Raw genomic sequence first — 23452 nt, forward strand, 5'->3', positions numbered from 1 at the left:
CCCAGAGACTTCCAGGATGGTCTTGGCACAGTGTGTGATTCGAAAGCTCCCTTCTGAGTCTGGCACAATCTGTCTGAAATTGTGAACATGGTGGCTCTTGGTTTTTTAATTTGTTGTTTTTCTCTGCCCATTGTTTCTGGCAGATTTAGTAGCAGCAGCCACCCTTGACTCTGGAAGCCCCCTCCCTGCGGCCCTCTCAGCAGGCTCCTGTCCCCCAGCCCCCCAGACCTACCATCGGAGGCCTTACGGGGTCAGCGAACAGTGGTGTCCCTGCCCCTGACCCACTGCCCAGCCACAGGGCCCAGCTCTCACCCTGCCATCATCCCTGACACTAACACAGCTTGTCCACCCTGTCGCAGGGGGCAGATGGCCTGTCGGAGCCGGAGGGCATCTCTCTGAAGCGGGTCGCTGTGGTGGAAGATTTCTTTGACATCATCTACTCGATGCATGTGGAGAGCTCAGCGGAGCCAGGCAAAGCCCCCAAGCACGCTGGGCAGAAGAAAACCTACCGAGCGGTGAGATTTCTGTCTCTTTGCCTCTGCTGGCAGCCCCAGGCCTTGGCAGGAGGCCATGGGCTCCGCACATGTTGGGCAGGGGGGTGGGGCAGGGAGCTGAGGCGTGATGAAACAGCCTTTGGGGACCCAGGGGGGCACAGGGCAAGGGCATGGCAGCCAGAGATGGCTCATGGGGCGAGGGGGCGGGCTCTGTGGTCTGAGCACAAAGGAGAAGCAGGTTGAAGGGAGTGAGAGGGAGGGAAGGAGAGGGATGAGGGAAGGAGGAAAGCCCTCCTCTTCCTGGTTTCTGCTTCACTCCATCCCCCCAGCCCCAGCCTGGGGCCGCAGTTGGGGGTGGGGTGGCTAGATAATAATAATCATCAGAGCAAATGCTTCCATGGCATTTACTGTGTGCCAGGCCTGTCCTGAATACTCCCTGTGTGTGAGTTCATTCAGTCCCCTACGACCCTGTGAAGTCAGTGCTGGAAGTTCCCCAGGGGAAGTCTGAGGACCTGGGCCCCACCCTCCAGGAAAGCACAGTTCGATTTGGGGTGGGGAGTCTGAGAGCAAAACCAAGATACGAGAAACAGAAATGTGTCCAAGACTAGCTTCAAGGGAACAAGAACCCAGGTACGCCTGGTCGTTCGGCAAAGGCCCCTCCAGACACCGGCTTTCAATGCTAAACCAGGGGGACTTCATGGAGAAGGTGGCAGGTGAGCTAGCAGTCTAAACTTTGGGTAGGCGGAAGAGAGCAGAGGCGGCAACCTAGGGTGGGAAACATCACACATGGGGCGGTGGAGGGGATGGTGGCCAGAGCAGGAGGGGCCTGCCTGGGTTCTGGTCCTGCCCCCCCATTGACCCCCATTGCCATGGCTCATGCACAGCTCTGAACCACTTCTCTGGCACCCACCACTAAAGCAGTAAAGCCAAGCACTTTATGTTCATTCAAGCCTCACAGCAGTCCTATGACAGAGGTGCTGTGGCCCATTTCACAGTTGAGGAAACTGAGACCCAGAGAGTTAAGCTCCCGCTCTAAGGTCACACAGCACTGAAGTGGCAGTCAGCTCTGTGTGGACTTTCTCTCTGGCTTCCTAGAGACCTGCCCCTCTGTGATGGGGCTACCTCACCCAAAGCGGATGTGAACCCTCTAAGTTCTTTTATAAATAGCCTTGGAGTGCAGCAGAGGTGGCCTGTATAAGTCTATAATTTCCCCATATGGCCTGATTTTTTTTTAAAAAATCCAGTAATCTGGTTTGTCCTTGTCCTCAGAAGATGGCCTTTGCTCTAAATGAGTCTTAAGGATGACCCACATGACAAGGACCTCAGAGAGATGAGGGGTCGGGCTGAGGGAAACAGGAGATGATTGAACTATCTGCCCCGACCCGTCCTGCTTCTCAGCACTTGTGCGTCGGGCAGCGGCTTGTGGGAAGGGATTTCTGAGGGTATTTCCACCGGAGGGTCATAAATGAAGGGAGGGGTACCCGAGCTGGGGCCTGCGTGGGCCCCTTGGTACTGATGCAACCCCGCACACTTTCCCAGCGTTGAATTTGCCTTGCTGGGAGCCGGCACGTGCCAGGCTCTGCGCTCAGCACGTCCCCTGCACCAGCTCTCTGAGCCATCACACGGATGAAGCAGGTGCTGCTGTTACCCCCATTTTACAGATGAGGAAAACGAGGCTCGGAGAGATGATTAAACCTGCCCTGAGGTCACCCAGCTGATGTTCCGAGCCAGGCAGCTGGCCCAGAGCCCACACCCTGACCACCACTCATGCCACCTCTCTACAAACCTCCTGTGGCCAGCTAGTGGGGTCCACTGACTTGCTTGTCGAAGTAGACAGTCTTGGACCAACGAGACCTCATGATTTCCCTGGTCCCCTGGGTGCCCAGCCCCAAGTCTCACCCTCAGGCACTTCCTGGGTGTTTATGAAGGCTGGGGTCTTCGAGCTCTGTGCTGCGGAGAGGGCGGGGCTGGCTGCACCCGCCAGGCTCTGCATCTCTGGGCCAAGCGGATGTCCAGCCCTTGGCTCTGCGCTTCCTGGCTTCTCGTCCATATGCCCGCCGCGTGCCCCACTTCCCGCTGCCCAGCCTGGAGCTGGCACATGACTGGCAGCGAGCCAGCTGGGCTGCGTGCAGAGCTGGAATTTCAGCAGCAGGGCCAAGGCTGAGGGAGCAGGCCAGGCCCTCCTGCAGTGGGTGTGAGGCCAGGGGGGCCGCCATACCCCCTTCCTCCCCTGTGTGCCTCCTCTCCCTTCCCCCCTCTTCTCCATCTGTCACCCTTCTCATTGCCACCCTTTTCCTTTTGGGGGGATGGGGTGGCGCCCGCATGCTTTTGTCCTCCTCTTTTCACCTGCTCCCATTTTCCTCAACCTAAGCCTAGCTCTTCAGCCCCATCCATGCCTGTGGAAAGAGACCCCCACCACCACCCCCCGCAAGGAAACTCCGTGCTGATGGGTGCAGAGAGGCACAGCCTGGCGCTGCGGGCTTTGCATCAGGCCCTTAGGAGGGGTTTTTGGACCTGCCTGTGTGTGCTTTACCAAACGTGAATCCTGGGACTGCCTTGCCGTCTCTGGGGACACCTGGGACCTTCCGGATTCTTACAGGCCTGGGGTGCCTGAGGGAGCAGGAGACTGGAAGGGAGATGGGCAGGCTTGTTCAGGGCATTAAAGGAGGCACATTCTTCTGTGGGAAAAGAACTTTCTAGGGATCAGAGAGGGCAGGTAATGAGCTTTCTGAAACTGGAGGTCTCTGAGCCAGGGCTAGATGGCCATTTACGACGGACAATACAGGGGAGTCCCATCGTGGGCAAGAAGCCCCTGCCTGACTTTGCCTCTGACGTAGCGTGACCTGAGGTCCAGAGGATCCCAGGGAGTCTTGCCAAGGCCGGGGTGTGGGTTCTACAAAGTTCCCTGAAGCCACATAGAGGACTGGTCCTTTTTCAAGCGGCGTTTCTAGTGTCTGCACCCATCTGAATTAGGGTGATCCCCTGTGCTTCCTTCCTCTTTCCCGGGGTGCTAGTAGGCTAGGTCGGGTTCTGGAGTCCTGATCTGGGTGCCCAGACCACTTTGGAGTTGGGGCCAGCTGTGGTCAGCAGCTGCTCCAGGCCCACCATGTGCTAAGCCACCCGCAGGGCGGAAGGAGGATCTTGTAAAGCGGTGCAAATCCCCCCGATTGGCCTCATCTGTCTTTGTTGCCCTCTGAGTTGGGGACCGAAAATGGGGCCTCGCAAGTCAGCAACTCTGCAAATAGCTTCTGCTCTCCCTGCCAGCGAAATCTCACTCAGTTTTTACTCCTAAGAAAAACGTAAAAGGCAGATTCATGTGTGGCTCTCAATGTCTAGGCAGGAGGCCTGAGAGCAAGGCAACAGACAGTCCAGGGCCTCCAAGGGCAGCTGGTTGGAGACAGGGGTCCTGGAGCTGCCCCTCTTAAATGCAACAGCTCCATCTTATCTGTGTCATGTTTTGGGCTTCAGGATAAGAGTCTATTTCCAGAACGTTGTCTGTAGCTCTAAAACTATCTGAAAACCACCATCCTACTGACTAGGGCATCAGCTGGGATGATCCTCCTTGTTTCAGCTCATCCTGTGGGTCCTGTGGCCTTGGGCGTCTGCGCAGTCAAACAGAAATGGAGGTCCCGTTTCTCATGTGGGCAAGGCAGGAGCATAAACCAAAAGATGCCCACAGGAGGTTGAAGGCCCCAGTGGGGGAAGGCATCGTCTTCCATTCGGGTCCAGCGTGGAGCTGGACTCTGCACTTTACTGGCTCCCCGGGGAGCTCTTAGCGAGGCTGCAGACATTCCAGCCACGCAGGGCAGGGCTTCCCTCCCGGGCCCTCGGAGAGCTCCAAGCACTTCTCACCCACCCGCCTTTGGTCCAGCCCACCTGCCCATCCATGGGACCCAGGGCCAGAAGGCGTGTGCCCTGTGCGCCACCTCCCTGTGGCACTCTGGCCAGCCTTTGCGTACTGCTGGGTCCCTGCCAAGGCCCGGAGAGCCGGGGCTGCCACTCCAGCCCCTGGGCAGGATGCTCTCTCGTAACTGTCCCTGTGCCCGCAGTGGGCCAGGCAGCAAGCAGGGCCTCTGCCTCGGCCACAGGCAGCCCTCAGCAGAGCAGCCCACCCAGGAAGACTCTCCCTGAGCCCTGCAGAAACTCTGTCTCTGCCGGCGGCCGGTGAGCTCCGGGGCAGTAAAGTAGGGCTTCTTTCCCCATGGTGTCAACCTTCCTTTCCCAGCAGACTGCAACCCTCCTCCTCCACGTCCTCACCTCCGCTCTTCTGAGGCCTGACCAGAGATGCCACACCTCGGGCACCTAGGAGGTCATCTGCTGGCCCAGCTGAGCCTTGACCTTCTGCTTGGCACAGCGGGCATCCTCCCCTCTTGCCCGTTGACTCCTGCAGCCGTCAGCCCCTCAGCAGGACCCATCCCTCCCAACCCCGCGGGCCCAAGAGGGACCTGCCACCCCTAAGACTGCCAGGCAGCCCCTGGCTGGGGATAAAGATGTCCTCGTGCGTGGCAGGAGAGCCCCCCCGTGCCTCAGCCCTCACGCCCTCCCATCCACCGGCTCCAATCAGAGAGCAGGGGTTTGCCCTTGTCCCTGACCTCCAGAGGAAGGCAATCAGACAGGGAATTTGGAAGGGAGATAACTCATCAAGGAGCCTGCCTGCTCCGCAGAGCATCAAATCAGCTGAGAAATAACAATTGTGTCACCAAAATTAACTCTGCATTTGTAGCCGGCCACGAGGCAGGAGCAGCCCCTGGAGCTCCGCAGGCAGCACAGCCTAAGCCGGTCCTCTGAGGGCCTGGCCGCAGCCTGGGGGGCCCCCTGGCACCCCCCCAACCCCATCCACTCTGCCTCACCCTGCCCTGCTCCCTAGCCACCACAGAGATGGGGCTGGGCACGTGTCCACCCCGCAGGAGCAGACCAGGTGCGTCCTGGAGAGCAGCCCCTCCTACTGTGGGCTGACCAGCACCCTTGGCCAACTTTCCCGGCTGGGCTGCGGCGAGAACGGCGGAATGCTAGGGTGGTGCTGCCCCTTAGTGGAGAGGAGCGGGAGGGCCTGGGCTTTGGGAAACGTGAAAACCAACAACTGGGCAGCCACTGGCCTCAGCCAGGAAACCCGGGTCCAAGAGGTCCCTCTGGCCCCCTCAGGCAGCCAAACCAGGACCAGTGGGTTTCCCAAAACCCAGAGCAAGAGGAGAGGACTGAGCTTCTGGGCCCACACCCCGCTCTTCCCCACTCCCCCACCCAGTCTCTTTCTTGTGTCGCCTCCCATCTCTTTCACCTTCCCTCCCACACTGCTTACTCTTTCTCCCTAGCTAGGGGAGGCCCCCTGGAGACAGCTATGGGGCGTGACCTGGAGCTTGGGTTCTAGTCTGGCATTGCTCTAAGGAGCTGTGTGACCTTGGGCAAATTGGTTCACCTCTCTGGGCCTCATAAACTCACCTGGAACATGGGGGTCCCTAAGAGTCTGTCCAATTTGAAAAATTGGACCGCTTGGCATCAGCCTTTCACAGCTCTCTTGATCCGTGAGTAGATCAAGGAATAGCTTGTAGAGCTCTGGGTTCCGTTTATAGGCCCGGAGCCGGTAGCTTTATAAGTGAGGCTCAGTTTCTTCATCTCGAATTGTGGAAGTTGTCTCCTCCTACCCTAGAGCAATGTTTATCAGGTCATTTTTCAGTAGTAGCAATGACATGTTGAGAGGGATATTCTCAATTTGTGAGAACATAGGTTAAAGACTAGACGATGTTTCAGTGTTTGGCTTTTTCAATTTTTAAGCTTCTTTAATTTAAAATTTTAAAACTGCTGGTATTCAGCAAAAGTACTGACTCGTTTCCATGGCTGAGACTCTAAGACATCTGCTCCTTGCTCCTCAAATCCCTGCCCTTCCTGGCAAGGGCAAAGTGCCTGCCACCAAAGCACAGCCCTTGGTGAACCGGTGACCAAGCCGCCTCCCCACAGATCCATGTAACGGCGAACCTCCTCTCTCCCCCAGATCGCCGAGACCTACGCCTTCCTTCCACGAGAGGCTGTGACCCGGTTCCTGATGAGCTGCACAGAGTGTCAGAAGAGGATGCACTTTAATTCCAACGGCCTGGAGCCCAAAGGTAGGGGAGGAGGTGGGCGTGCTGGAGGCTCAGGGGAGGCTCTGCGGGGAGGGGCTCTCCCCCAGAAGGGCCTGCCCTTTGCTGGCACGGACAGAAAAGTTCATGGCCAGCAGTTGTCACAATTCTCAGAGGCCAGTGTGGGTCCGTGGAGCTGCCCAGAGAGCCTCATTTTAGGTTTGTTTTTTTTTTAAACTTTTTTTAAATGTCAAGTTTCACTTAAAAACCAATAGCGCATTCCTACTGCCCTTCAAGACTCTCCTCTCCCACCGAGGTTCCGGGGGAAATGGCCACCTCGCCCCATTCCCTGAGCTCTGCAATACTCGCCACCCAGATCTCACCCCCGGCGGTGTGCACATGGATCTGGTCTCACTGACCCGACTGTACACTCTCTGAGGACAGGAGCACACCCCCCACTGCGTGCACCCTCCTACCCTACAGCCACCCACCTGCCATTAGCAGGCCTCCCTAAGTATTTGTCCCCTGCCCGCCACCCCCAGTGCACACCCAGGAGATCTGTGGGGATTGGTTAGAACTGAAAATGCCCAGAGTACTTGTGATCAGCCGAAGGTGGTCCCTTAGACCGACATCCAAGCTCTCCAGCTCTACCCTGCCCAGTGAGACGCAGCAAGGACCCCTGCTTCAGTCACCCACAGCCTCTACCTGAACATCCCAGAGGCCCCCAGTAAGTCTGGGCCATCTGTTCGCAGGTGGCTTTGGCATAGTGAGACAGGCCGTTATGTTTGGCTGGTGTGACCATAACTCAGTGCTGAGAACTGATGCCCCGGTGGGTGACTTATCAGGGCTTCTAGGCATCAGGCCCTCAAAGGTTGCTGAGGTCGGTGGGCATTTGCCTGAGGATGGGGACAGACCCGGAATGAAGGGTGAGCCATTTACTCAGGTGGCGTCCAAGTGGCGTCCACCAAATACGTGGAAAAACCAACAACGAGGCCCGACGACAGCAAAGGAGTTGGAGCATAGGTGTCGAGTGAGGTTTTCCTCCTAGTTGGTAGTCCCTGATAACGACTTCTGACAGCAGCCACCTCACCAAACCCAGAGGCTTTCCTGTCCTTGGGGGCCATTAGGCCATGGCCACTTCACTGAGCTCATTGGATGGCCACTAAAGTATGAAGGACAGGAATTAATCTAGTTGATCCCTCATAAGTGCTGGGTTCCTGGTTTAAGAGCAGGGGCTCCGGGGCCGCACTGGGTGGGTTCGGATCCCAGCTCTGCCGCTCAACAGCCGTGTGTTCTGAGCAAGCGACTTCACCTCTCTGAGCCTCAGTTTCCTCATCTGTGAAACGGAGTTAATAATGGCACCTACCTGGTGGCGGGGCGGGGGGGCGGGCAGGGTTCTGATGAAATCTGAGAGTTAATCCCTGTACCTGGCACAGGGCTACCACGCAGGGGGAGTGAGCCATGGCTGTGGCAGTTATTGTGATAACGTGTGGGGCCTGAGTGAGGCCCGTGCCCCACGTGGCCTGGCCCCCGCTGAGCAGCTGAAACCCCTGCACCCAGACAGCACTTGGTACCTGCCTATGGGCCAGGAGGCTTTCCCTGCTGCATTCCCCACCCTGCCCGGGTCTGGGTCCCAGGGACGCGGGCCCTGGTGGTGGCTGTTTGGTCCCTGCCTGCCCATCCGCCTGTCCCTTGCAGTGCTGGCCTAGTCGTTTCCATAGCAACTGGCAGAGTCAGACACAGAACCTGGGGGAACAGAGGCAGGCCAAGAGGGTTGTGTTTGTGGGCTGCTCTGGGGCGTCTGCAGGCTCTGTCTATTCTGCTCCCTTCTCCATGCTGGTGTGGAGGACGATCCTCACCTCCCCGACTCCCCAGTAGAGGCGGCGAGGTCTCCAGGGCTACAGCTCTGCTCCTCCCCATCTGAGGAGGATGCCGAGCACAGCAGCAGCTTGCTTCTTGTCCTGCTGCCACCACCGTGCCCCCACCCGCAGGGGGAGGGAGGGAGACCCAAGGGGTGGAACTTTCCGCGCAGGGAGAGGAGGAGATGCTGAGGGAGCAGGAGACTGTGTGGCCTCAGTGTCTCAGAACGTGGGCTTGGGGTCTGGCAGGCCTGGGTGTGCCGCCCTGCTCCCTGCTCTGTGTCCCGCCCTGCTCCCTGCTGTGTGTCCCTCAGCAGGTTCAGGGACCTCTCTGAACATCAACTGCTCATAACAGCTCCTATGACCCTGTGAGGGCTGTGTCCCTGTTTACAGCTAAGGAAAGGAGGCACAGAGAGGCGGTAGGGTGAAATCACTTGTCCGAGGTCCCCAGAAGGCAGGAGAACTTACCTTCCCGTCAATAAATGGGAGTAACGCTTCCCTCTCTTTTTTTTTTTTTTTTTTTTCTCCACGCCACTCAGCTTGCAGGATCTTAGTTCCCCGACCAGGGATTGAACCCAGACCCATGGCAGTGAAAGCCCAAGTCCTAAACACTGGACCACCAGGGAATTCCCCCGTCTCAGGGTTTTCATGAGGATGCAATTGAATTAAACGAGCCCATTCTGCCAGGCGCCTGGTGTAGTGGGTGCCTAGGGAGCATCAGCCTGTCCCCCACCCTACCCCCATGTTGTTGTACCACCCAGGCACAAGACTGCCAATGTCCAGGTGTCCCACGGGGAGATGCACGGTCAGTCACCCACCCAGGTGAGCACCCCGGGTCCACAACCTGGCCGCTGGGCAAAAGGGAAGGGTTTGGTTTCTGGAGGCTGCCAGTGGAGAGCCTTAGAGGCTGAAAGGCTCCCCTGTCTGCTTGATGGCCAGAGGCACTAGCGCCTGGACCACCCTCACCAGCTGGCAGGTTCTCCCTTCTCCTGCCCCAGCTGAGAGCCTGGAGATCCTGTCTCCGCCTGCCATGCTGGCCCCTCTGGATGTGGTCAGCTGCTCAGACCGCTCTTTCATAGGCACCCCTGCTCTGGCCTTCCCTCCTCCCTCGCCCACCCTCCGGGAAATCAGAGCCTGCCCCAAGGCCCAGAGGCGGGCCCCAGGTTCCTGTCCCAGGAAGGTGGGGCCAGAGGGGGACAGGGAACAGGATGGAGACTTCTCGAGGGGCTGCTGGGAGGACGCCTCGCTTCCTGGCCTCATGTTATAAAGAAAGAAAGGAAGCAAAGCGGCTTCCCCTGTTCAGTGGTTTGTCCCAGCACGGGGGCGGGGTGTGGGGGGGTGGGGGGCTGGACAGTCCTGTGCCCTCCCCCAGCGCCAGAAGCACGAACAAAGGAGGCTGCCGAGGAAGTCCGAGGATGGGAGATTCCAGGGCCTGCCGGCTCCACTCTCCTCTTCCACCAGCCCCTGAGTCTGGACTGGAGGAGGCAGAGATGAGAACTGGGTGTGCCCTGCGCCCAGCTCTGGCTGCAGGGGTGAGGGGCCTCAGGGGCACGTTTCACGTTTCTTTGATGTGATGAAATACTGTTTGCATGGCCGTAGACTAGGAGTTAGCAGTGGGCAACGCCAGTCACCTACGGAAGGGTCCCTTCCTCAGCGAGAGCCATCCACTCAAGCGGCAGCGCCTTCGCAGCCGGGGCCCAGATTCCTCTGTGGTTTCCAGCCCCCTCCCTGCCTGGCCCCTCCAGATCCCCGCTTCCTGTCCTGCCCCATGTGACCCCATCCCGGCTCATTCCCCTGCCCCCGCAGTCTCTCCTGTGCTGGCCTGTCCTCTCTCGGCTCTCATCCTCACTCGGCTATACGACCTGGGGAGGTTGCATAGCCTCCCCACGCGTGGTTGCCTCATCTGTAAAGTGGGGTTATTAACACGAGCACCCACCGCACGGAGTCCTTCTGAGCATCACGCAGGGAGGTCTGCGTGGCGCTCTGGCGGGGCTCAGTAGCTGTCGTCTGAGTGATTGAACGGAAGTCCTGTTGAGATCCCCTCTCCACAAGGCCGCCTGGAGCTGCTTCACAGCCCTCTGAGCTCTTCCTCCTTGGAGCGCTAGTGGACTCGCCATCAGTCCTGCCCTGCTGAGCACAGGCACCGTCCCTACGCCCTTCCCCCCGCCGTCCCCACCCTGAATGCACACACATCGGTGCTCCTGGAAGACTTGCTGACCTATTGATTCGCTTCCCTGGGAGAGAGGTTTTTTCATCTGAGCCAGCCCCAGGCCTGGCTTCTCTAGTTCCAAATCTGAGCCCCTTGGCAGGCTGGCTGCTCTCGAGGCTCCTCTGTGCCAGGCCTTCATCATGCACACGTCCTTCAACCCCCAGCTCTGACCCCGAGAGGTCTCACCCTGGCATCCAGAAGCTACAGATGTCTCTGGACGGAGGAGTTCTTCCACCCTGTAGGTGGAAACTCATGAGAATGGCCACCCTGTGTTCCACCTGGAGGATCCGGGCCACCAGCTCAGCTGGAATTTGCATTGATTGGCAAATGTCACTGGAGCCGAGCTGTGATCAGCTCTCGGCTTGGCCCTGGGAGAACCTCTACATCGCTGGTTATTTTCAAGGCCTGTAAAACTAGGACTAGTGCTTGGGCTGGTTTCAGTTTTTCTTGGCGAAAAGGTGTCGAAACATTTCTTTGCGTGGTTCCTCTGCTTCCCTCACCAGCAACCTACTGGGTTATTTCAGCTCCGTGACCCTTCCTAGCTCCTAACTCACCCGTGGTCTCAGGTTACTTGTAGTGGCTCAGGCGTGGCCGCTGTATTTGTTGACCACAGCGGGGACCTGGCCTGCCCATCAGAGCCCAGGGAAGCCACTTCTTCCTCGTTCGTGTGTCCACCTTTGCTCATCCCCCATCCCCCGACGAGCACCGGACTCCATGGCGACCCCACTGGCCCTGCTCCTTAGCGCTTTCATAGTAAGCTGTTCATCTTCGTGTGTGGCACTTATCACCCCTGGCACCATTTGGCTTCCCACTGCCAAAAACCCTGGCTGCCTGTCTTCTTGCTGTGGTGTGGCCGAGCTCTGGCCTCCCACAGCCAGCTCCCTGGCACGTTCCCTCACCTGGAATGTGTCCCGCCCGCCAAGGTCCCGCCTCCCCGACAGAACCCTCACTTCTGGAACTGCAGATGCAAGCGTTTCACTGCACACCGATCTCGGATGGATTCGTGTGTGTGCCCGGGATGTCCCTGCTTCCCCAGGCGAGGGCATCCGCCCTCCTCTTCCCGAGCTCTCCTGGCTCACCTCCGGGCACTGGAAGCAGTTTCTGATCTGTGGACCTGCTGTGGAGGGAACAGACCAAGGAAGACCCCTTCTCCCACCCCCCAAGAGTGCCTTCCAGCCATTGTGTTTTTTCTCCTAAACCTAGCTATACCTGACTTTCTTAAAGTTACCTTTTCGTAAGTAGTCGTGGCTTTCAGGCAGGACACGGGTGACCATCAATAAAGGGACACAGTGTCCGGCCTCCCTGGACAACAAAACACAGAGCGTCGCCATGGCAGCTGATGAAGTCTTCATTTGAGGCTCTGACCGGCGACCCTTAGGGTGGGGGTCCCTTCTCACCTACCATGCTGTCTAACAGCTTTTCAGCAGACAACCACGTCTTTGAGGAAATGAAACGGAAATGGCAGAATCCTCCATCTGAAGACCCACATTCCAAAACAGGAACCACGGCTCTTTTGAGTGACATCATCTCAATGTGGCTGCAATGTCTGCCTCACATATTGTATCCAACCTCATGGAGCTGCGGAGGCCAGGTCCCAGCACGCCCCTGGGTTGAAAGAGGTCACGTCTGGGTTGATGGTGGGGCGGCAAGAAGAAGAGGACCCAAGGTCACAAAAATGCATTTTAGTTTCCCCACAGCACTGGGCATCTGTGCCAGAGGGGCCAGTGTGCACTGGTGTTAGAGAACCCCTCTGCCACAGACCAAGAGGAAATCCCTTAATAAAAAGAAAGTTTCGGCCCATTCCAAGCCAGTTTCTGAGACATTCTATTAGTGACATTTACCTCCTCCTGGACAAACAGAAATGCTGCGTAAGACAACATAGCTTTAAAAAGCAAAACAAGGAATTCCCTGGTGGTCCGGTGGTTAAGACTCACCGCTTTCATTGAGGGGGACTGGGTTTGATCCCTGGTCAGGGAGCTAAAATCCCACAAGTCGCATGGCGTGGCCCAAAGGAAAAAAAAAAAAAAAAAAAAAAAAAAAGCAAAACAAACCTCTGCATTTTTATGAAACTTGATAAGAAATGTTATTCAAGCTGTACAGTCACCAGAAGGACACCACCGCAAGACACATGGACCCTGTTTTCTGCGGGGCTGTTCCTATCTGCGCCAAGTAGGAACTGCCCGGTGCCCTTTGGGTAGTTTCTCCCCCTTGTTTGCAGGGGCATTTTTTCTTTTTTTTTTTTTTTATGTACATCCTTATTGGTTTTTTTAAAAAAAATACACCTTTATTGGTTTTTTAAAAATACATCTTTATTGGGTATTTTGTGCCTTTTTTCTTTTTTGTGACAAAATATTTACAACACAAAACGTGCCATTTTAATAACTTTTAAGTGTACAACTCAGTGTTAGTTACAGTCACACCACTGGGCGATCATCACTGCTGTCTGTTTCCAAAACTTTTTCGTCACACCAAACAGAAACCGCGGACCCGTGAAGCAGTAACTTCCCATTCCCAGACACCCGTCCCTGGTAACCTCTCTTCTGCTTTCTTTCTTTTTTAAAAATTTATTTATTTATTTATTTCTGGCTGCGTTGTGTCTTCATTGCTGCGAACTGGCTTTCTCTAGTTGTGGCAAGCGGGGACTACTCTTTGTTGCGGTGCACGGGCTTCTCATTGCGGTGGCTTCTCTTGTTGTGGAGCACGGGCTCTAGGCACGTGGGCTTCAGTAGTTGTGGCACGCGGGCTCCGTAGTTGTGGCTCGCGGGCTCTAGAGCGCAGGCTCAGTAGTTGTGGCGCACGGGCTTAGTTGCCCTGCGGCCTGTGGGATCTTCCCGGACCAGGGATCGAACCCATGTCCCCTGCGTTGGCAGACGGATTCTCAACCACTGCGCCACCAGGGAAGCCCTCTTCTACTTTCTGTCTCTGTGAATGTGCCTGTTCTAGATGTTCCATCCACGTGGAATCACACAGTATTTGTCCTGTGGCGTCTGGCTTCTCTCCCTCAGCAGAGCGTTTTCAAGGTTGCAGGGGCCTGTCTGGCCTGGGCTCGGGCTCTGGCTCTGGAGCGGCAGATTCTGCAAATCCCTGCTTCTCTCCACCTCAGCCCTGTCACCCGCTCCCGTCCAGCGCATCTCCTGGGCGCGGTGCTTGTGGTGACGTGCAGGCTTTGGCCCGTCCGGAAGTCGTTCCCACTTCTCGCACCACCCAAACCCCAGCCCATGAGCAGAACTAGGCACCAGGGGGGACATGGGCCAAAGGCCTGGCACCCTTGGAGGCAGGGGAAAGAGGCAGCCAGAGAACAGGTAACCACGACTATTCCCTGGGTGAATCCGGGTCAAGTGACTAAATGACGAAATGAGGCCCCGCTTCGTGTGACGGGTCCCAGCAGGTGACTCCAGGGTTTCGAGCTTGGTCACAGCAGGAGACATCTGAAGGGGAAGCTGCACTGGAGAGAGATGTGATGGGCTCCCTTCGAATCGTGCTTCTCGTCTTCTTGACTTATTCCTGTGCCATTGCAGTCTCTCCTAAACGGCACCCACGGTGGCACCTAAGATGCAGAACACAATGGCTGGGCAGTGTCCACTGCAGGAGCCTTTGCAGAAGGCGGCATGGCCAGACATTTCAAGAGTTTCCGAGTATGCCTACCCTTTGACCCACAAATTCCATGTCTTGGAGTCTGGTCTAAAAAGGAAACGATCATAAATACAGACCAATATTCCTGCACAAGGATGTTCCCTGCCGTGTTTATAGTAACCTCCAATAGCAAACAACCGAAGTAATCAATCATAAGGGAATGACTTAAGGAAACTATGATAAAATAGTACAGGGCTATAAAAATTATATTTGCAAAGCAAAACGAGATTTTTGATGGTGGGGGAAATGCCTATGAGAAAATGTTCAGCAAAAGAAAAAAAATTTTTAAGCAGACTGTAATTCTCTGTATGCATTGTGATATCAAGTATGTAAAAAAGAGAAATCACAGGGAAAAAATAAACAAGCATATGCCAAGCTTCTTGGTGCCAATTATGGTTTTTAAATTTTTTCCTTACATCTTTCCACACTTTGCAAATGCTCTACAAAAGGGATGTGCGTGACTTTGATGTTCAGGACAAGAAAGCAATAAATGGGAGGAACGATGCTCCTCTCTGTGTGATGAAAGAGGCACTAGAATTTGGGCATACTGGAGGCCTGGCCCAGACCTGCGAGCAATGTGGTCCCTGACTGTGCTTTGGGGGGGATACCGTGGGGGTTGGGGGACGGGGTGGGACAGTGTGGCACGTGAGCTGGCTTAGGTCGGCGTTGGAAACTTAAATGACTTCAGGGGCCCGGCAGGCATCATCGTTGAGTGAAAGTGTGCAGTGCAATAGGGAGGGGTGGGGACTGTGGCAAAATGGAGCCCTCACACCCTGTCTGAAAGGAGCGGCTGCTGCTCAGCTGCAGTGGGTGTCTGCCACGTGGGAGTGAGGGCCCTGTGCGGCCAGACCTTCCATTTCTCAAAGGAGTCAGAAATCCCTGGTTTTCAAAGGCGAACTCTCTCACTAAACACTGGCACTTAAGCGTCGTGCAGTCCACATCCACGGGCCAGGCACCGTGGGCGAGCCCCCAGTCAGTGACCTCCGGCCTCCCCTCCCTCCTCTTCAGTCCCTGTGTTGGGTCCCCCACGTGGGTGCCAGGCTGCTGGTGGCCCACAGCACAGGCTGAAAGGGGCTTCCTTTTCTTCTTTCCGCCAGAAAACGAACCTCCCTCTCCTCTGGTCTCCGGGATTATCGATTACAACATGCCCCTCACCTCTACGTACCTGAAGCAGATGAAGTTGCGCGTGATGAATTCCCAGGAGCAGGTAAGGCGTCCGCCCCCCTCAACCCCACCTGGAGGCGCCCTGACTTGCCTGGATGTGGTTGATCCTTTCCGAGACGTAGGGCCACAGCCTGTGTAAACACACTGGAAATCAAAGAGGCCCTTATCTGGCTATCTGGGCCATGCAGTCCAGGCTGAGAGGGGAGGGAAGGAATGTGTTCCTAGTTAGAGGGTCTGCCGGGTCTTCGGTGAAACCTTCCTTCAGGGCAGGGGCGAGGGAGGGGGTGGGTAAGAGCTGCCCACCTTGGCTCTTAGGTTGTTCTCTCTCTGCTCTGCCCTTTGTCTGCTACATCACTCGGCTCCTTTCCCCCGAGAGAGGGGGGCCCTTGCTGCCTGCCTGTGGCTTCTGTCACCCTTGGGGCCCAGACAGGCCAGGAAGATGGGCCTTGGAGGGTGGCCTGGGTGACATAAGGCCCTGGGCTCCCCCTTCCCGGCTGTCCAAGACTCCCCAGCTGTGGCTTGCCCCGGGCTGTCAGGCACCATGGAAACAGTTTATGAAAAGAAAACCCCTCCTGCCTGCCTCTCTACACGGCCCACCTTCTAGCCCTTTGCAAGGCAAGTAGCCTGACTGTCTTTCAGAGAAGGACTAGGTGAGTGCCACCCGCTCCCTCCGCCACTGCCCAAAAAACTAGAGTAATAATGTCTTAACCTCTCGCTTCAAGTTTTTTCATCTGTTGTGACATACGAACCTACTGGATCTTTGAGGCCTGCCTAGGGGAATGGGTTCTTTCTCCTCCGTTGAAAGTCTGACTTCCAGCCCTGGCTGCATTCCGTCCTGGGTATGGCTGGTCTCCTTGACAACCTGAGCATGTGTCCGCCCAGGGGGTGATGGCTCTGCAGTCAGCTCCGAGGTGATGTTACAGGACGTGCTCAGGTGGCATCTGGGGCTGTGGCACCCAGTTTGAGGATCTGAGCTGGTTGGCTTGAGTTCTGCACTTCCCTGAGGAGGAGGCATGGTGTGCCCTCCCATCCTTAACAGCCTCCAAGGGTCAAATGAAGTAAGCTTGGCTCCGGGTAGTAGAGCTGTCTGCGTTTCTGGCGTCTTTTCATCTGAGATGGTCTATTCTATGATGGTTGCATCCCTAAGAAACTTCATGCACTCATAAACAATGTCAGTGGGGAAAATGGTGTTGGGTTTTCAACTCACAATGGCAAAGTTGCTTTTGTGCAGGAATGCCAGTTGTAAGGGTGTTGCTTTTGTTAATAGTTATAAAATCTAAACACCACCAGGCAGGGTGAAGAGCAGGGGCACTCGAAGAGCCAAACAGCCGGAGTACGGCCCCATGGCTCTTTCTTTTCTACAAAATGGCGCTCCATCCAGCTCACCACCAGAACCAGTAGGGGTCAGTGTAGCCCACTCTGTGATCCCTCATTAATGGATTCTGTTATGTTTCATTTGGTACACAAATTCCTACTGTCTGTGGGGCGTTAAGACTGTAGGTTAGGTACATTAGCAAGGATTCAGTCATTCAGCAAATATTTATGAAGCCCCACTCCGTGAGCGAGGCTCTGGGGATGAGCAAAGACAGTACCATTCCTAGCTCTCCTTATGATCTAGGGGGAGACAGACACTAATGAAAAAATTACACACAAATGGTAATAAGCCATCATGGTGCAGCTGTGGCAAGTGCCAGGAAGGAGACTCATGGTGCCATGAGTACTTAGATGGACACGGTGCGGGGACTGAGGCAGGGGTCAGGAAGGTTTGCCTCAGAAGGGGGTGCTTGAGCTGAGATCAAGATCTGAAGGGAAGAGAGCTCCAGGCTGAGGAAACAGCTTGTGCAAAGGCCCTGTGGCTTGAGGGAGGACAGCACCAGTGAGAATTTGTGAGGCTGGTGTGGCTGGTGTGGAGAATGTGAGGAGTTCTGTAGCTAAAGAAAAGTGGGAGAAGCACAGTGTTGGGCATATAAGCACTTGATGCACATCTGTGAATGAACGGAAATTCACGTAACAAGATGGATAAGTTGCCCTGGTGAGGTTCAGGCTACTCCCAAAGGGAGGAAGAATTGTGGGAGGTGTTTGTCCCCAGGATGCTGCGGCCGGGGCTGAGGCTGAGATTGGGGTGGCCTCAGTGGACAGTGGAGTTGACTGTGTCTTCCTTACCTCCATTTCTGGTTTCCCAGATGGGGATCGTCTGAACATTCCCGTGGTAGGGAATAAAGGCTCAGACCCTCCTTGCACACAGCTGGCAGGAGAAGCGGCACCCCACCTCGTGCCTGGGGCCCTTCAGCTGTCGGTCTCCCACGCTCCGCGCACTGCAGTGAGCGCTCAAGGCCTCAGCCCCTCAGCCAGCACCGTTAGCCCGGTTCTATAGCCAGGCACGTGGCAAACAAGAAGTCGCATTGCTCACTAGTTTATTTGTCTGCAGCAGCAAGGAAGGGCCAAGGACCCAGATGTCTTTGATTCTTCAGCCTGAGTTGGAACTGAAAATACATATACTTGAATTGGCAGCTTCTTTCCTGTAGTGAAGTCAGAGCAGGACTGGGTGAATGGCCCCCTATCCCAACGCAGCCACAGGACTACCTCTGCTGCTGTCAAACCCCGTGTCCCAAGACAAGGCTCTGAAAGTAGTTTCATTCCCTGCGGCATCCCTGCGACCCCGAGAGGCCTGCCGACAGAAGACACCTGTAGTGTCTACAAATCACTCATGCAGGCTACGTGGAAAACGAACCCAAATCTAAAGTATCGGGAGCTGGGATAAATGATATTTTATTAATGCTGAGCAAAGCTCTACATCTAAAAACTCTGGGTGAGAAAAATCTAAGAATTCATTTTTTTCCAGCATTAGATATCCAGGAGACACTATAAGTGAGGCAAGTAGAACATGTTCCCCTCACTTGGCTTTGAGCAGACAACGAACAGGTGGTGGAGTGTGCTTGTGAACTGGACAGAATCATGTTACCTTTTGTCCAGTTGTGTTGGATTAATGTGCTGAGAAATAGGTCTTTCTCCAAAGAGGACATTAGGTAATATGAAAATCTCATAATAATGTTCACACGAACAAAAAAGATTCTTGACATCTGATCCAGTGCAGCAGATATTTATGGTGTCCTCAACATGCAAGACATTTAGGGGTCAGACTCCACCCTCCCAGGAGCTCCATCCTAAGGCACACGACCCCCCAGGAGCTGTCATTGCGGTGGCCACATTGAGCTGGAAATAGGCGAGGGTAGCCTGATAAAACTGGTTTTTTTCCCCCTTACTTGGGAAAACAGTCATAAAGATATAAAACTGAAATCACATTTAGTTGTACTGATGATTAATACATTTTCTTGTAGGGGGGAGGCTGTGAAGATTTCATGAGATGTGGACTGTCTCGGAGAATGTTCCAAAGCATTCTCTGATAAGATGGGGTCCTAGGGAGGGGTGCAGGCCAAGCTCATAGGACCAGAGGCGGCCAGCAAGTGCACCCCCAGCCGCTGATGTTTCAAATCCCCTCTCAGGGCCGTGTGCAAGATGCACCAAGAGGAATGTTAGGGTCTCATCTTCACGCAGCCGCTGATTTATTTTCTTTCTCATTTTATTTTCTTTCATACTTTTTATTTAGTTACACAAATACACATGGCCTCAGTTGCCAAAAAGCAAAAGCATGGTGACAAAAATCACCATCATCTCACCACCGAGATCACTGAATATTTTGGTGTCCACCCTTCCAGACTATTGAATAGAAAAGGGAATTATCCTGTATGCACCATTTTACAACCTGCTTTGCTTTTCTGATGCTGATTTTCCATCCTATTCAGTCTCCTTACCCTCTGGGCCCTGACGTTTCCACCTACCAGAGAAGCTGGTTGTATAATTTCCTGTCATTCACTCCTTTCTCACCCGTACCTACCCATCCACCCATCCACCCATCCACCCATCCATCCATCCTGCACTTGAACTGGCATGGTTCCAGGCGCTGAGGAGACCGGTGAACAGAGTCTCTGCCCTGCCGGCTCTCAGAGTTCAGTGAGAGAGACAAGGAAAACGGAAATCAACACTGTGGGGTCTGTAGGAAGAGCTTAGAGGAGGAACAGAGGAGGGACGGGGAGTGAGCAGGGTGGATGCTGTTTCAGCACTTTACACACTTCACCCCTCTCCCTCACAGCTCAGCAGGGTCACGTTGTCCTCCTCGCCTTACAGGTTCGTAGCTGAGGCTCAGAAATGTTCTGTAACTTGCTCAAGGTCACACAGCCACTAACATGAGCTGAAACTCAGACCCCTTCCAGCCAAACCTGTGCACTTGCCATGGCCGCAAGCCCTACTTCTCCCTGTACTTCCTGGATGAGGGTGTGCTCTTTAGAATCAGAGGCGCTGTGCCACCTGGGTACTGAATGTCAGATCGCCGGCACGGCTAGTGGAGAGGAAATGTCCTTGGCAGAGATGCTGGCAGAGCAGGCAGAGAGCTTTGTTTGGCTTGGGAACTGGGAGCCGCCTTAAATATATAATGCTTAAGGAAATACGGGAGAAGGGATTTGGTAGGGGGCTGGGGTGGGGTAGAGGTCGCCCCCTACCTCGTGAACGCTCAGTTACCTGCAGGGGTGCGTGTATAAGTTGATATCCACGTTATGGGTTATGTGATCCTGATCTTTCCTGAGATCGCAGTGTTTGAACCAAGACCCCTGTTGTTGTAGAAATCAGATCCAGATCCGAAGGAAGGAAGACAAATCATCTGTGTTCCTCCCCTGACACATACTTGCATTTTATAGTAGCGGAGGCTGAGACCCAGGGCGGCTCAGCAACTTTCCCAGGGCAACCCCTGGCTCAGGCTTTTTGGGTGCCCACCGCCCCTCCAACCCCTTGCTCTTTCCAGAGCGGGAGGGCTGTGAGCACCTTCCTTCGCCTCCCGCCTCCCGTGTCTCCAGTTCTTGGAGCAGCACTAATGTCCCGCTAATGGTTTTAATGGTTCTCCCAGCAGCGTGTGAAGTGGTGCGCTGCTCCATTGTTTAAACCCACGTGATGGAGGCTCTGACTTGACTCCTTAACGCCTGCCTCCCTCTCCTCTGCAGCTCTCTGCCTGGCCCTGAGTTTTCCTTGGATCCTGGAGGTTGGGGGAGGAGGGCAGGCTTCCCCCTCCCCCCCCCGACACAAGTGGGGCCTGCAGGGTAGCCCCTGCCCAGAGGCCGGGGCGGGGGGGGGTGGTGGTGTGTGTGTGTGTCTCCAAAACATTGGCCCTCCTGCTCCTTTCAGCAGGCCAGCGTGGAGCACCACTGTTCTCAGCCAAGACTCCAGCCCACCCACCAAAGACCCTGGAGTCCGGCTGACGGTACCAGTTCTGGCGCCTACCAGCTGTGTGACTCTGGGCAAACCATTTCACCCCTCCACGCTCCTTTTTCCTCACGTTACTTGAGAATAATAACACTATAGCTACCTCACTGAGTTATTCCAAGAGTTAAATGACCCAAAGCAGGCCTAGTGCTTAGCACCGTGCTGGACACCTCAGAAGCACAGAGGAAATCTCAGTGACCTCTGCTACTGTTGATGGTAATGTTATTATGCAGCCTCGGTTTCATAGACACAGTGAATGACCTTGTCCAAGAGACCAGCGCCACAAAGATGAGTAAGACAGCATAGCTGGTCTCAAGGAGCTCTTCTTAGTAGAGGGGACAAGACAGCAGCCAGGGAACTGTAATCCAGGACAAGAAAACAGAAACGAGAAGGGACCAGGAAACTGCCAGGCGGTTCAGGGGACACTCGCTTATTTTAAAATGAGATTTGGACCAGCAAAGAGGGCCCAGGTGAGGGAAGCTGAGGGGTAATAGCTCTAGGAGGACCTGGGCTGGGGAAGAACAGAGCCAGTTTGGGAAAAGGAGGAGAAGGAAGAAGAGGAGCCGGAGGGGACTCAGAACATGCACCTCTTGCAAGCAAGGCCACGAGAGAGCCCTTTCCTCAGCCAGCACTCGGGAGCCAGGCAAGGATTTGGGGCAGGAAATGAGCACATTCCAAGTGTGAAACTTTCTCAGGCTTGCGTCTTCCTTAGGGGAGAAGGAAACAAGTCCACTCTGAAAAGCTCTCCACATTCACTTTTTTCTTAATTGTGGTAAAATATATGTAAAATTTGCCATTTTAATCATTTTTAAGTGTACAGTTCAGTGACATTAAGTACATTCACAGTGTTGTGCAATCATTACCACTATTTCCAAAAGTTTTCATCACCCCAAACAGAAACTTTGTAACCATTAAGCAATAATTCCCCATTCCCCCCACCTCCAGCCCCTGGTAACCACTGTTTTACTTTCTGTCTCTATAAATTTGACCATCTAGGTACCTCACATAAGTGGAATCATGTATTTGTCCTTCTGTGTCTGGCTTATTTCACTTAGCACGTTTCCAAGGTTCATCCATGTTGTAGCATGTGTCAAAACTGCATTCCTTTTTATGGCTGGATAATATTCCATTGTATGGATAGACCACATTGTTTTTATCCATTCATCCGTTGATGGACATTTGGGTTGTTTTCACTTTTTGGCTAGCCACTTTCACTTTTTAATATGTTAGACCAGGTTATGGGATAGGGAGGGATTAAAACAGGGATCTGCTCCTTCTCTCTCTGAGTCCTTACCCCTCTTTGTGGCTTGCTTTTCTCATGGACATTCTCAACCTCCTTCCTGCTCAAAAGGGCCCCCCCAAAATGGGCAGACCTAAAGAGGAAGCATAGTTGATGGGTTACAGTGAGAGCCTGTCACTTACTTAAACAGTGCCTGACTCAACAGGACTTTTACCTGTGGAGAACCTGTGAGTACTGACTGTGACACCCAGATTTAAGAGCTTGATAGCAATGGTAATCTCCTCCTTCCCCTTCCTCAGGCTGCCCTGAAGCCCAGGCAGGGTGTGAGCTCAGGGGAGAAATAGCAGAATGGAAACTTTGCCATGTCCAAGGATTTAATGGTCTCTTAAGGAAGCAGCAGTTCTGATGTGTGTGTTTTGTTTTTTTTTTTTTAATAGTGAAAACCTTTTTTATTTAGAATTAGCCAGCTGGACTCAGTTTAGATGATCCCAATTTTGTTGGCAACATCCAAAGCATCATAGTCGGGGCCAGTTGAACACAGGGCTTCTTCTCTCCATCAGGCCTGATCAGGGTGTTGACCTTGGCCACACCAGTGTCATAGAGCTTCTTCACAGCCTGTTTAATCTGGTGCTTATTGGCCTTGACATCCACAATGAGCACAAGTGTGTTGTTGTCCTCTATCTTCTTCATGGCTGACTTGGTGATGAGGGGAAACTTGATGATGGCATAGTGGTCAAGTTGTTTCTCCTAGGGGCGCTCTTCTGAGGTTATTTGGGCTGCCTCCTGAGCTGCAGTATTTTGGCCATCAGAAGGTGGGTGATGTCCAGATCTTCTTCTTCTGTGGCTGTGGACGACTTTCAACACTGCTTTCTTGGCCTTCAAAGCCTTTCCCTTGGCTTCGGCTTTGGGAGGGGCAGGGGCTTCCTTCTTTGCCTTCGGTGCCATCATCGTGAAAAAGCCAATGTGTTCTTGAAAATTAAACAGTAATCTTCATGGAATAGAAATAGAATGTAGAACTTCTAAATGACTAGAGAAAAATAAAAGAACCAAAGAAAACTTGATCAGTCCAGCAAGAGTAATTAAATGAGGGAATAAAAGAAGAAGCAACCAAAAAGAGATATAGTAAATGGAAAAGATAGGTAAACTAACAGGAACAAGATGAAACACTAGCAAATCACAATAAACGTAAATGGGTTAAATTCCACTACAAAGGGTCAAAAAGGCTCAGATGAGGTTTTTTAATGATAAAATCCATTTGGTATTTATAAAAGACTTTTCAAATGACACAAAAAGGAATATTAAAACATAAGAAAGAGAGGGCAGTGCTATTAGTGTCAAACAAGTTCAAGGCAAAAAAAGCATTAAATAGGGCAAAGTGAGGTATTTTATGTTGATCAAAAGCACAGTTTCCCAGTAATATTTCAGAGCCTCTTGACTCTGGAGGTCTGCCCTTGGGGAGGTTGAGGGCTCTTGACCTCAGCAGTCTTCCC

General features: G+C 54.0%; 1 pseudogene; it reads right to left on the reverse strand.

Moving 5' to 3' along the window:
* Window positions 1-22440: 22440 nt before the first annotated feature.
* LOC102980706 (60S ribosomal protein L23a-like) lies at window positions 22441-22907 on the reverse strand (annotated as a pseudogene).
* Between the last annotated feature and the right edge of the window lie 545 nt (window positions 22908-23452).

This window comes from Physeter macrocephalus, chromosome 14, assembly GCF_002837175.3.
Source record: "Physeter macrocephalus isolate SW-GA chromosome 14, ASM283717v5, whole genome shotgun sequence".
Classification (NCBI taxonomy): domain Eukaryota; kingdom Metazoa; phylum Chordata; class Mammalia; order Artiodactyla; family Physeteridae; genus Physeter; species Physeter macrocephalus.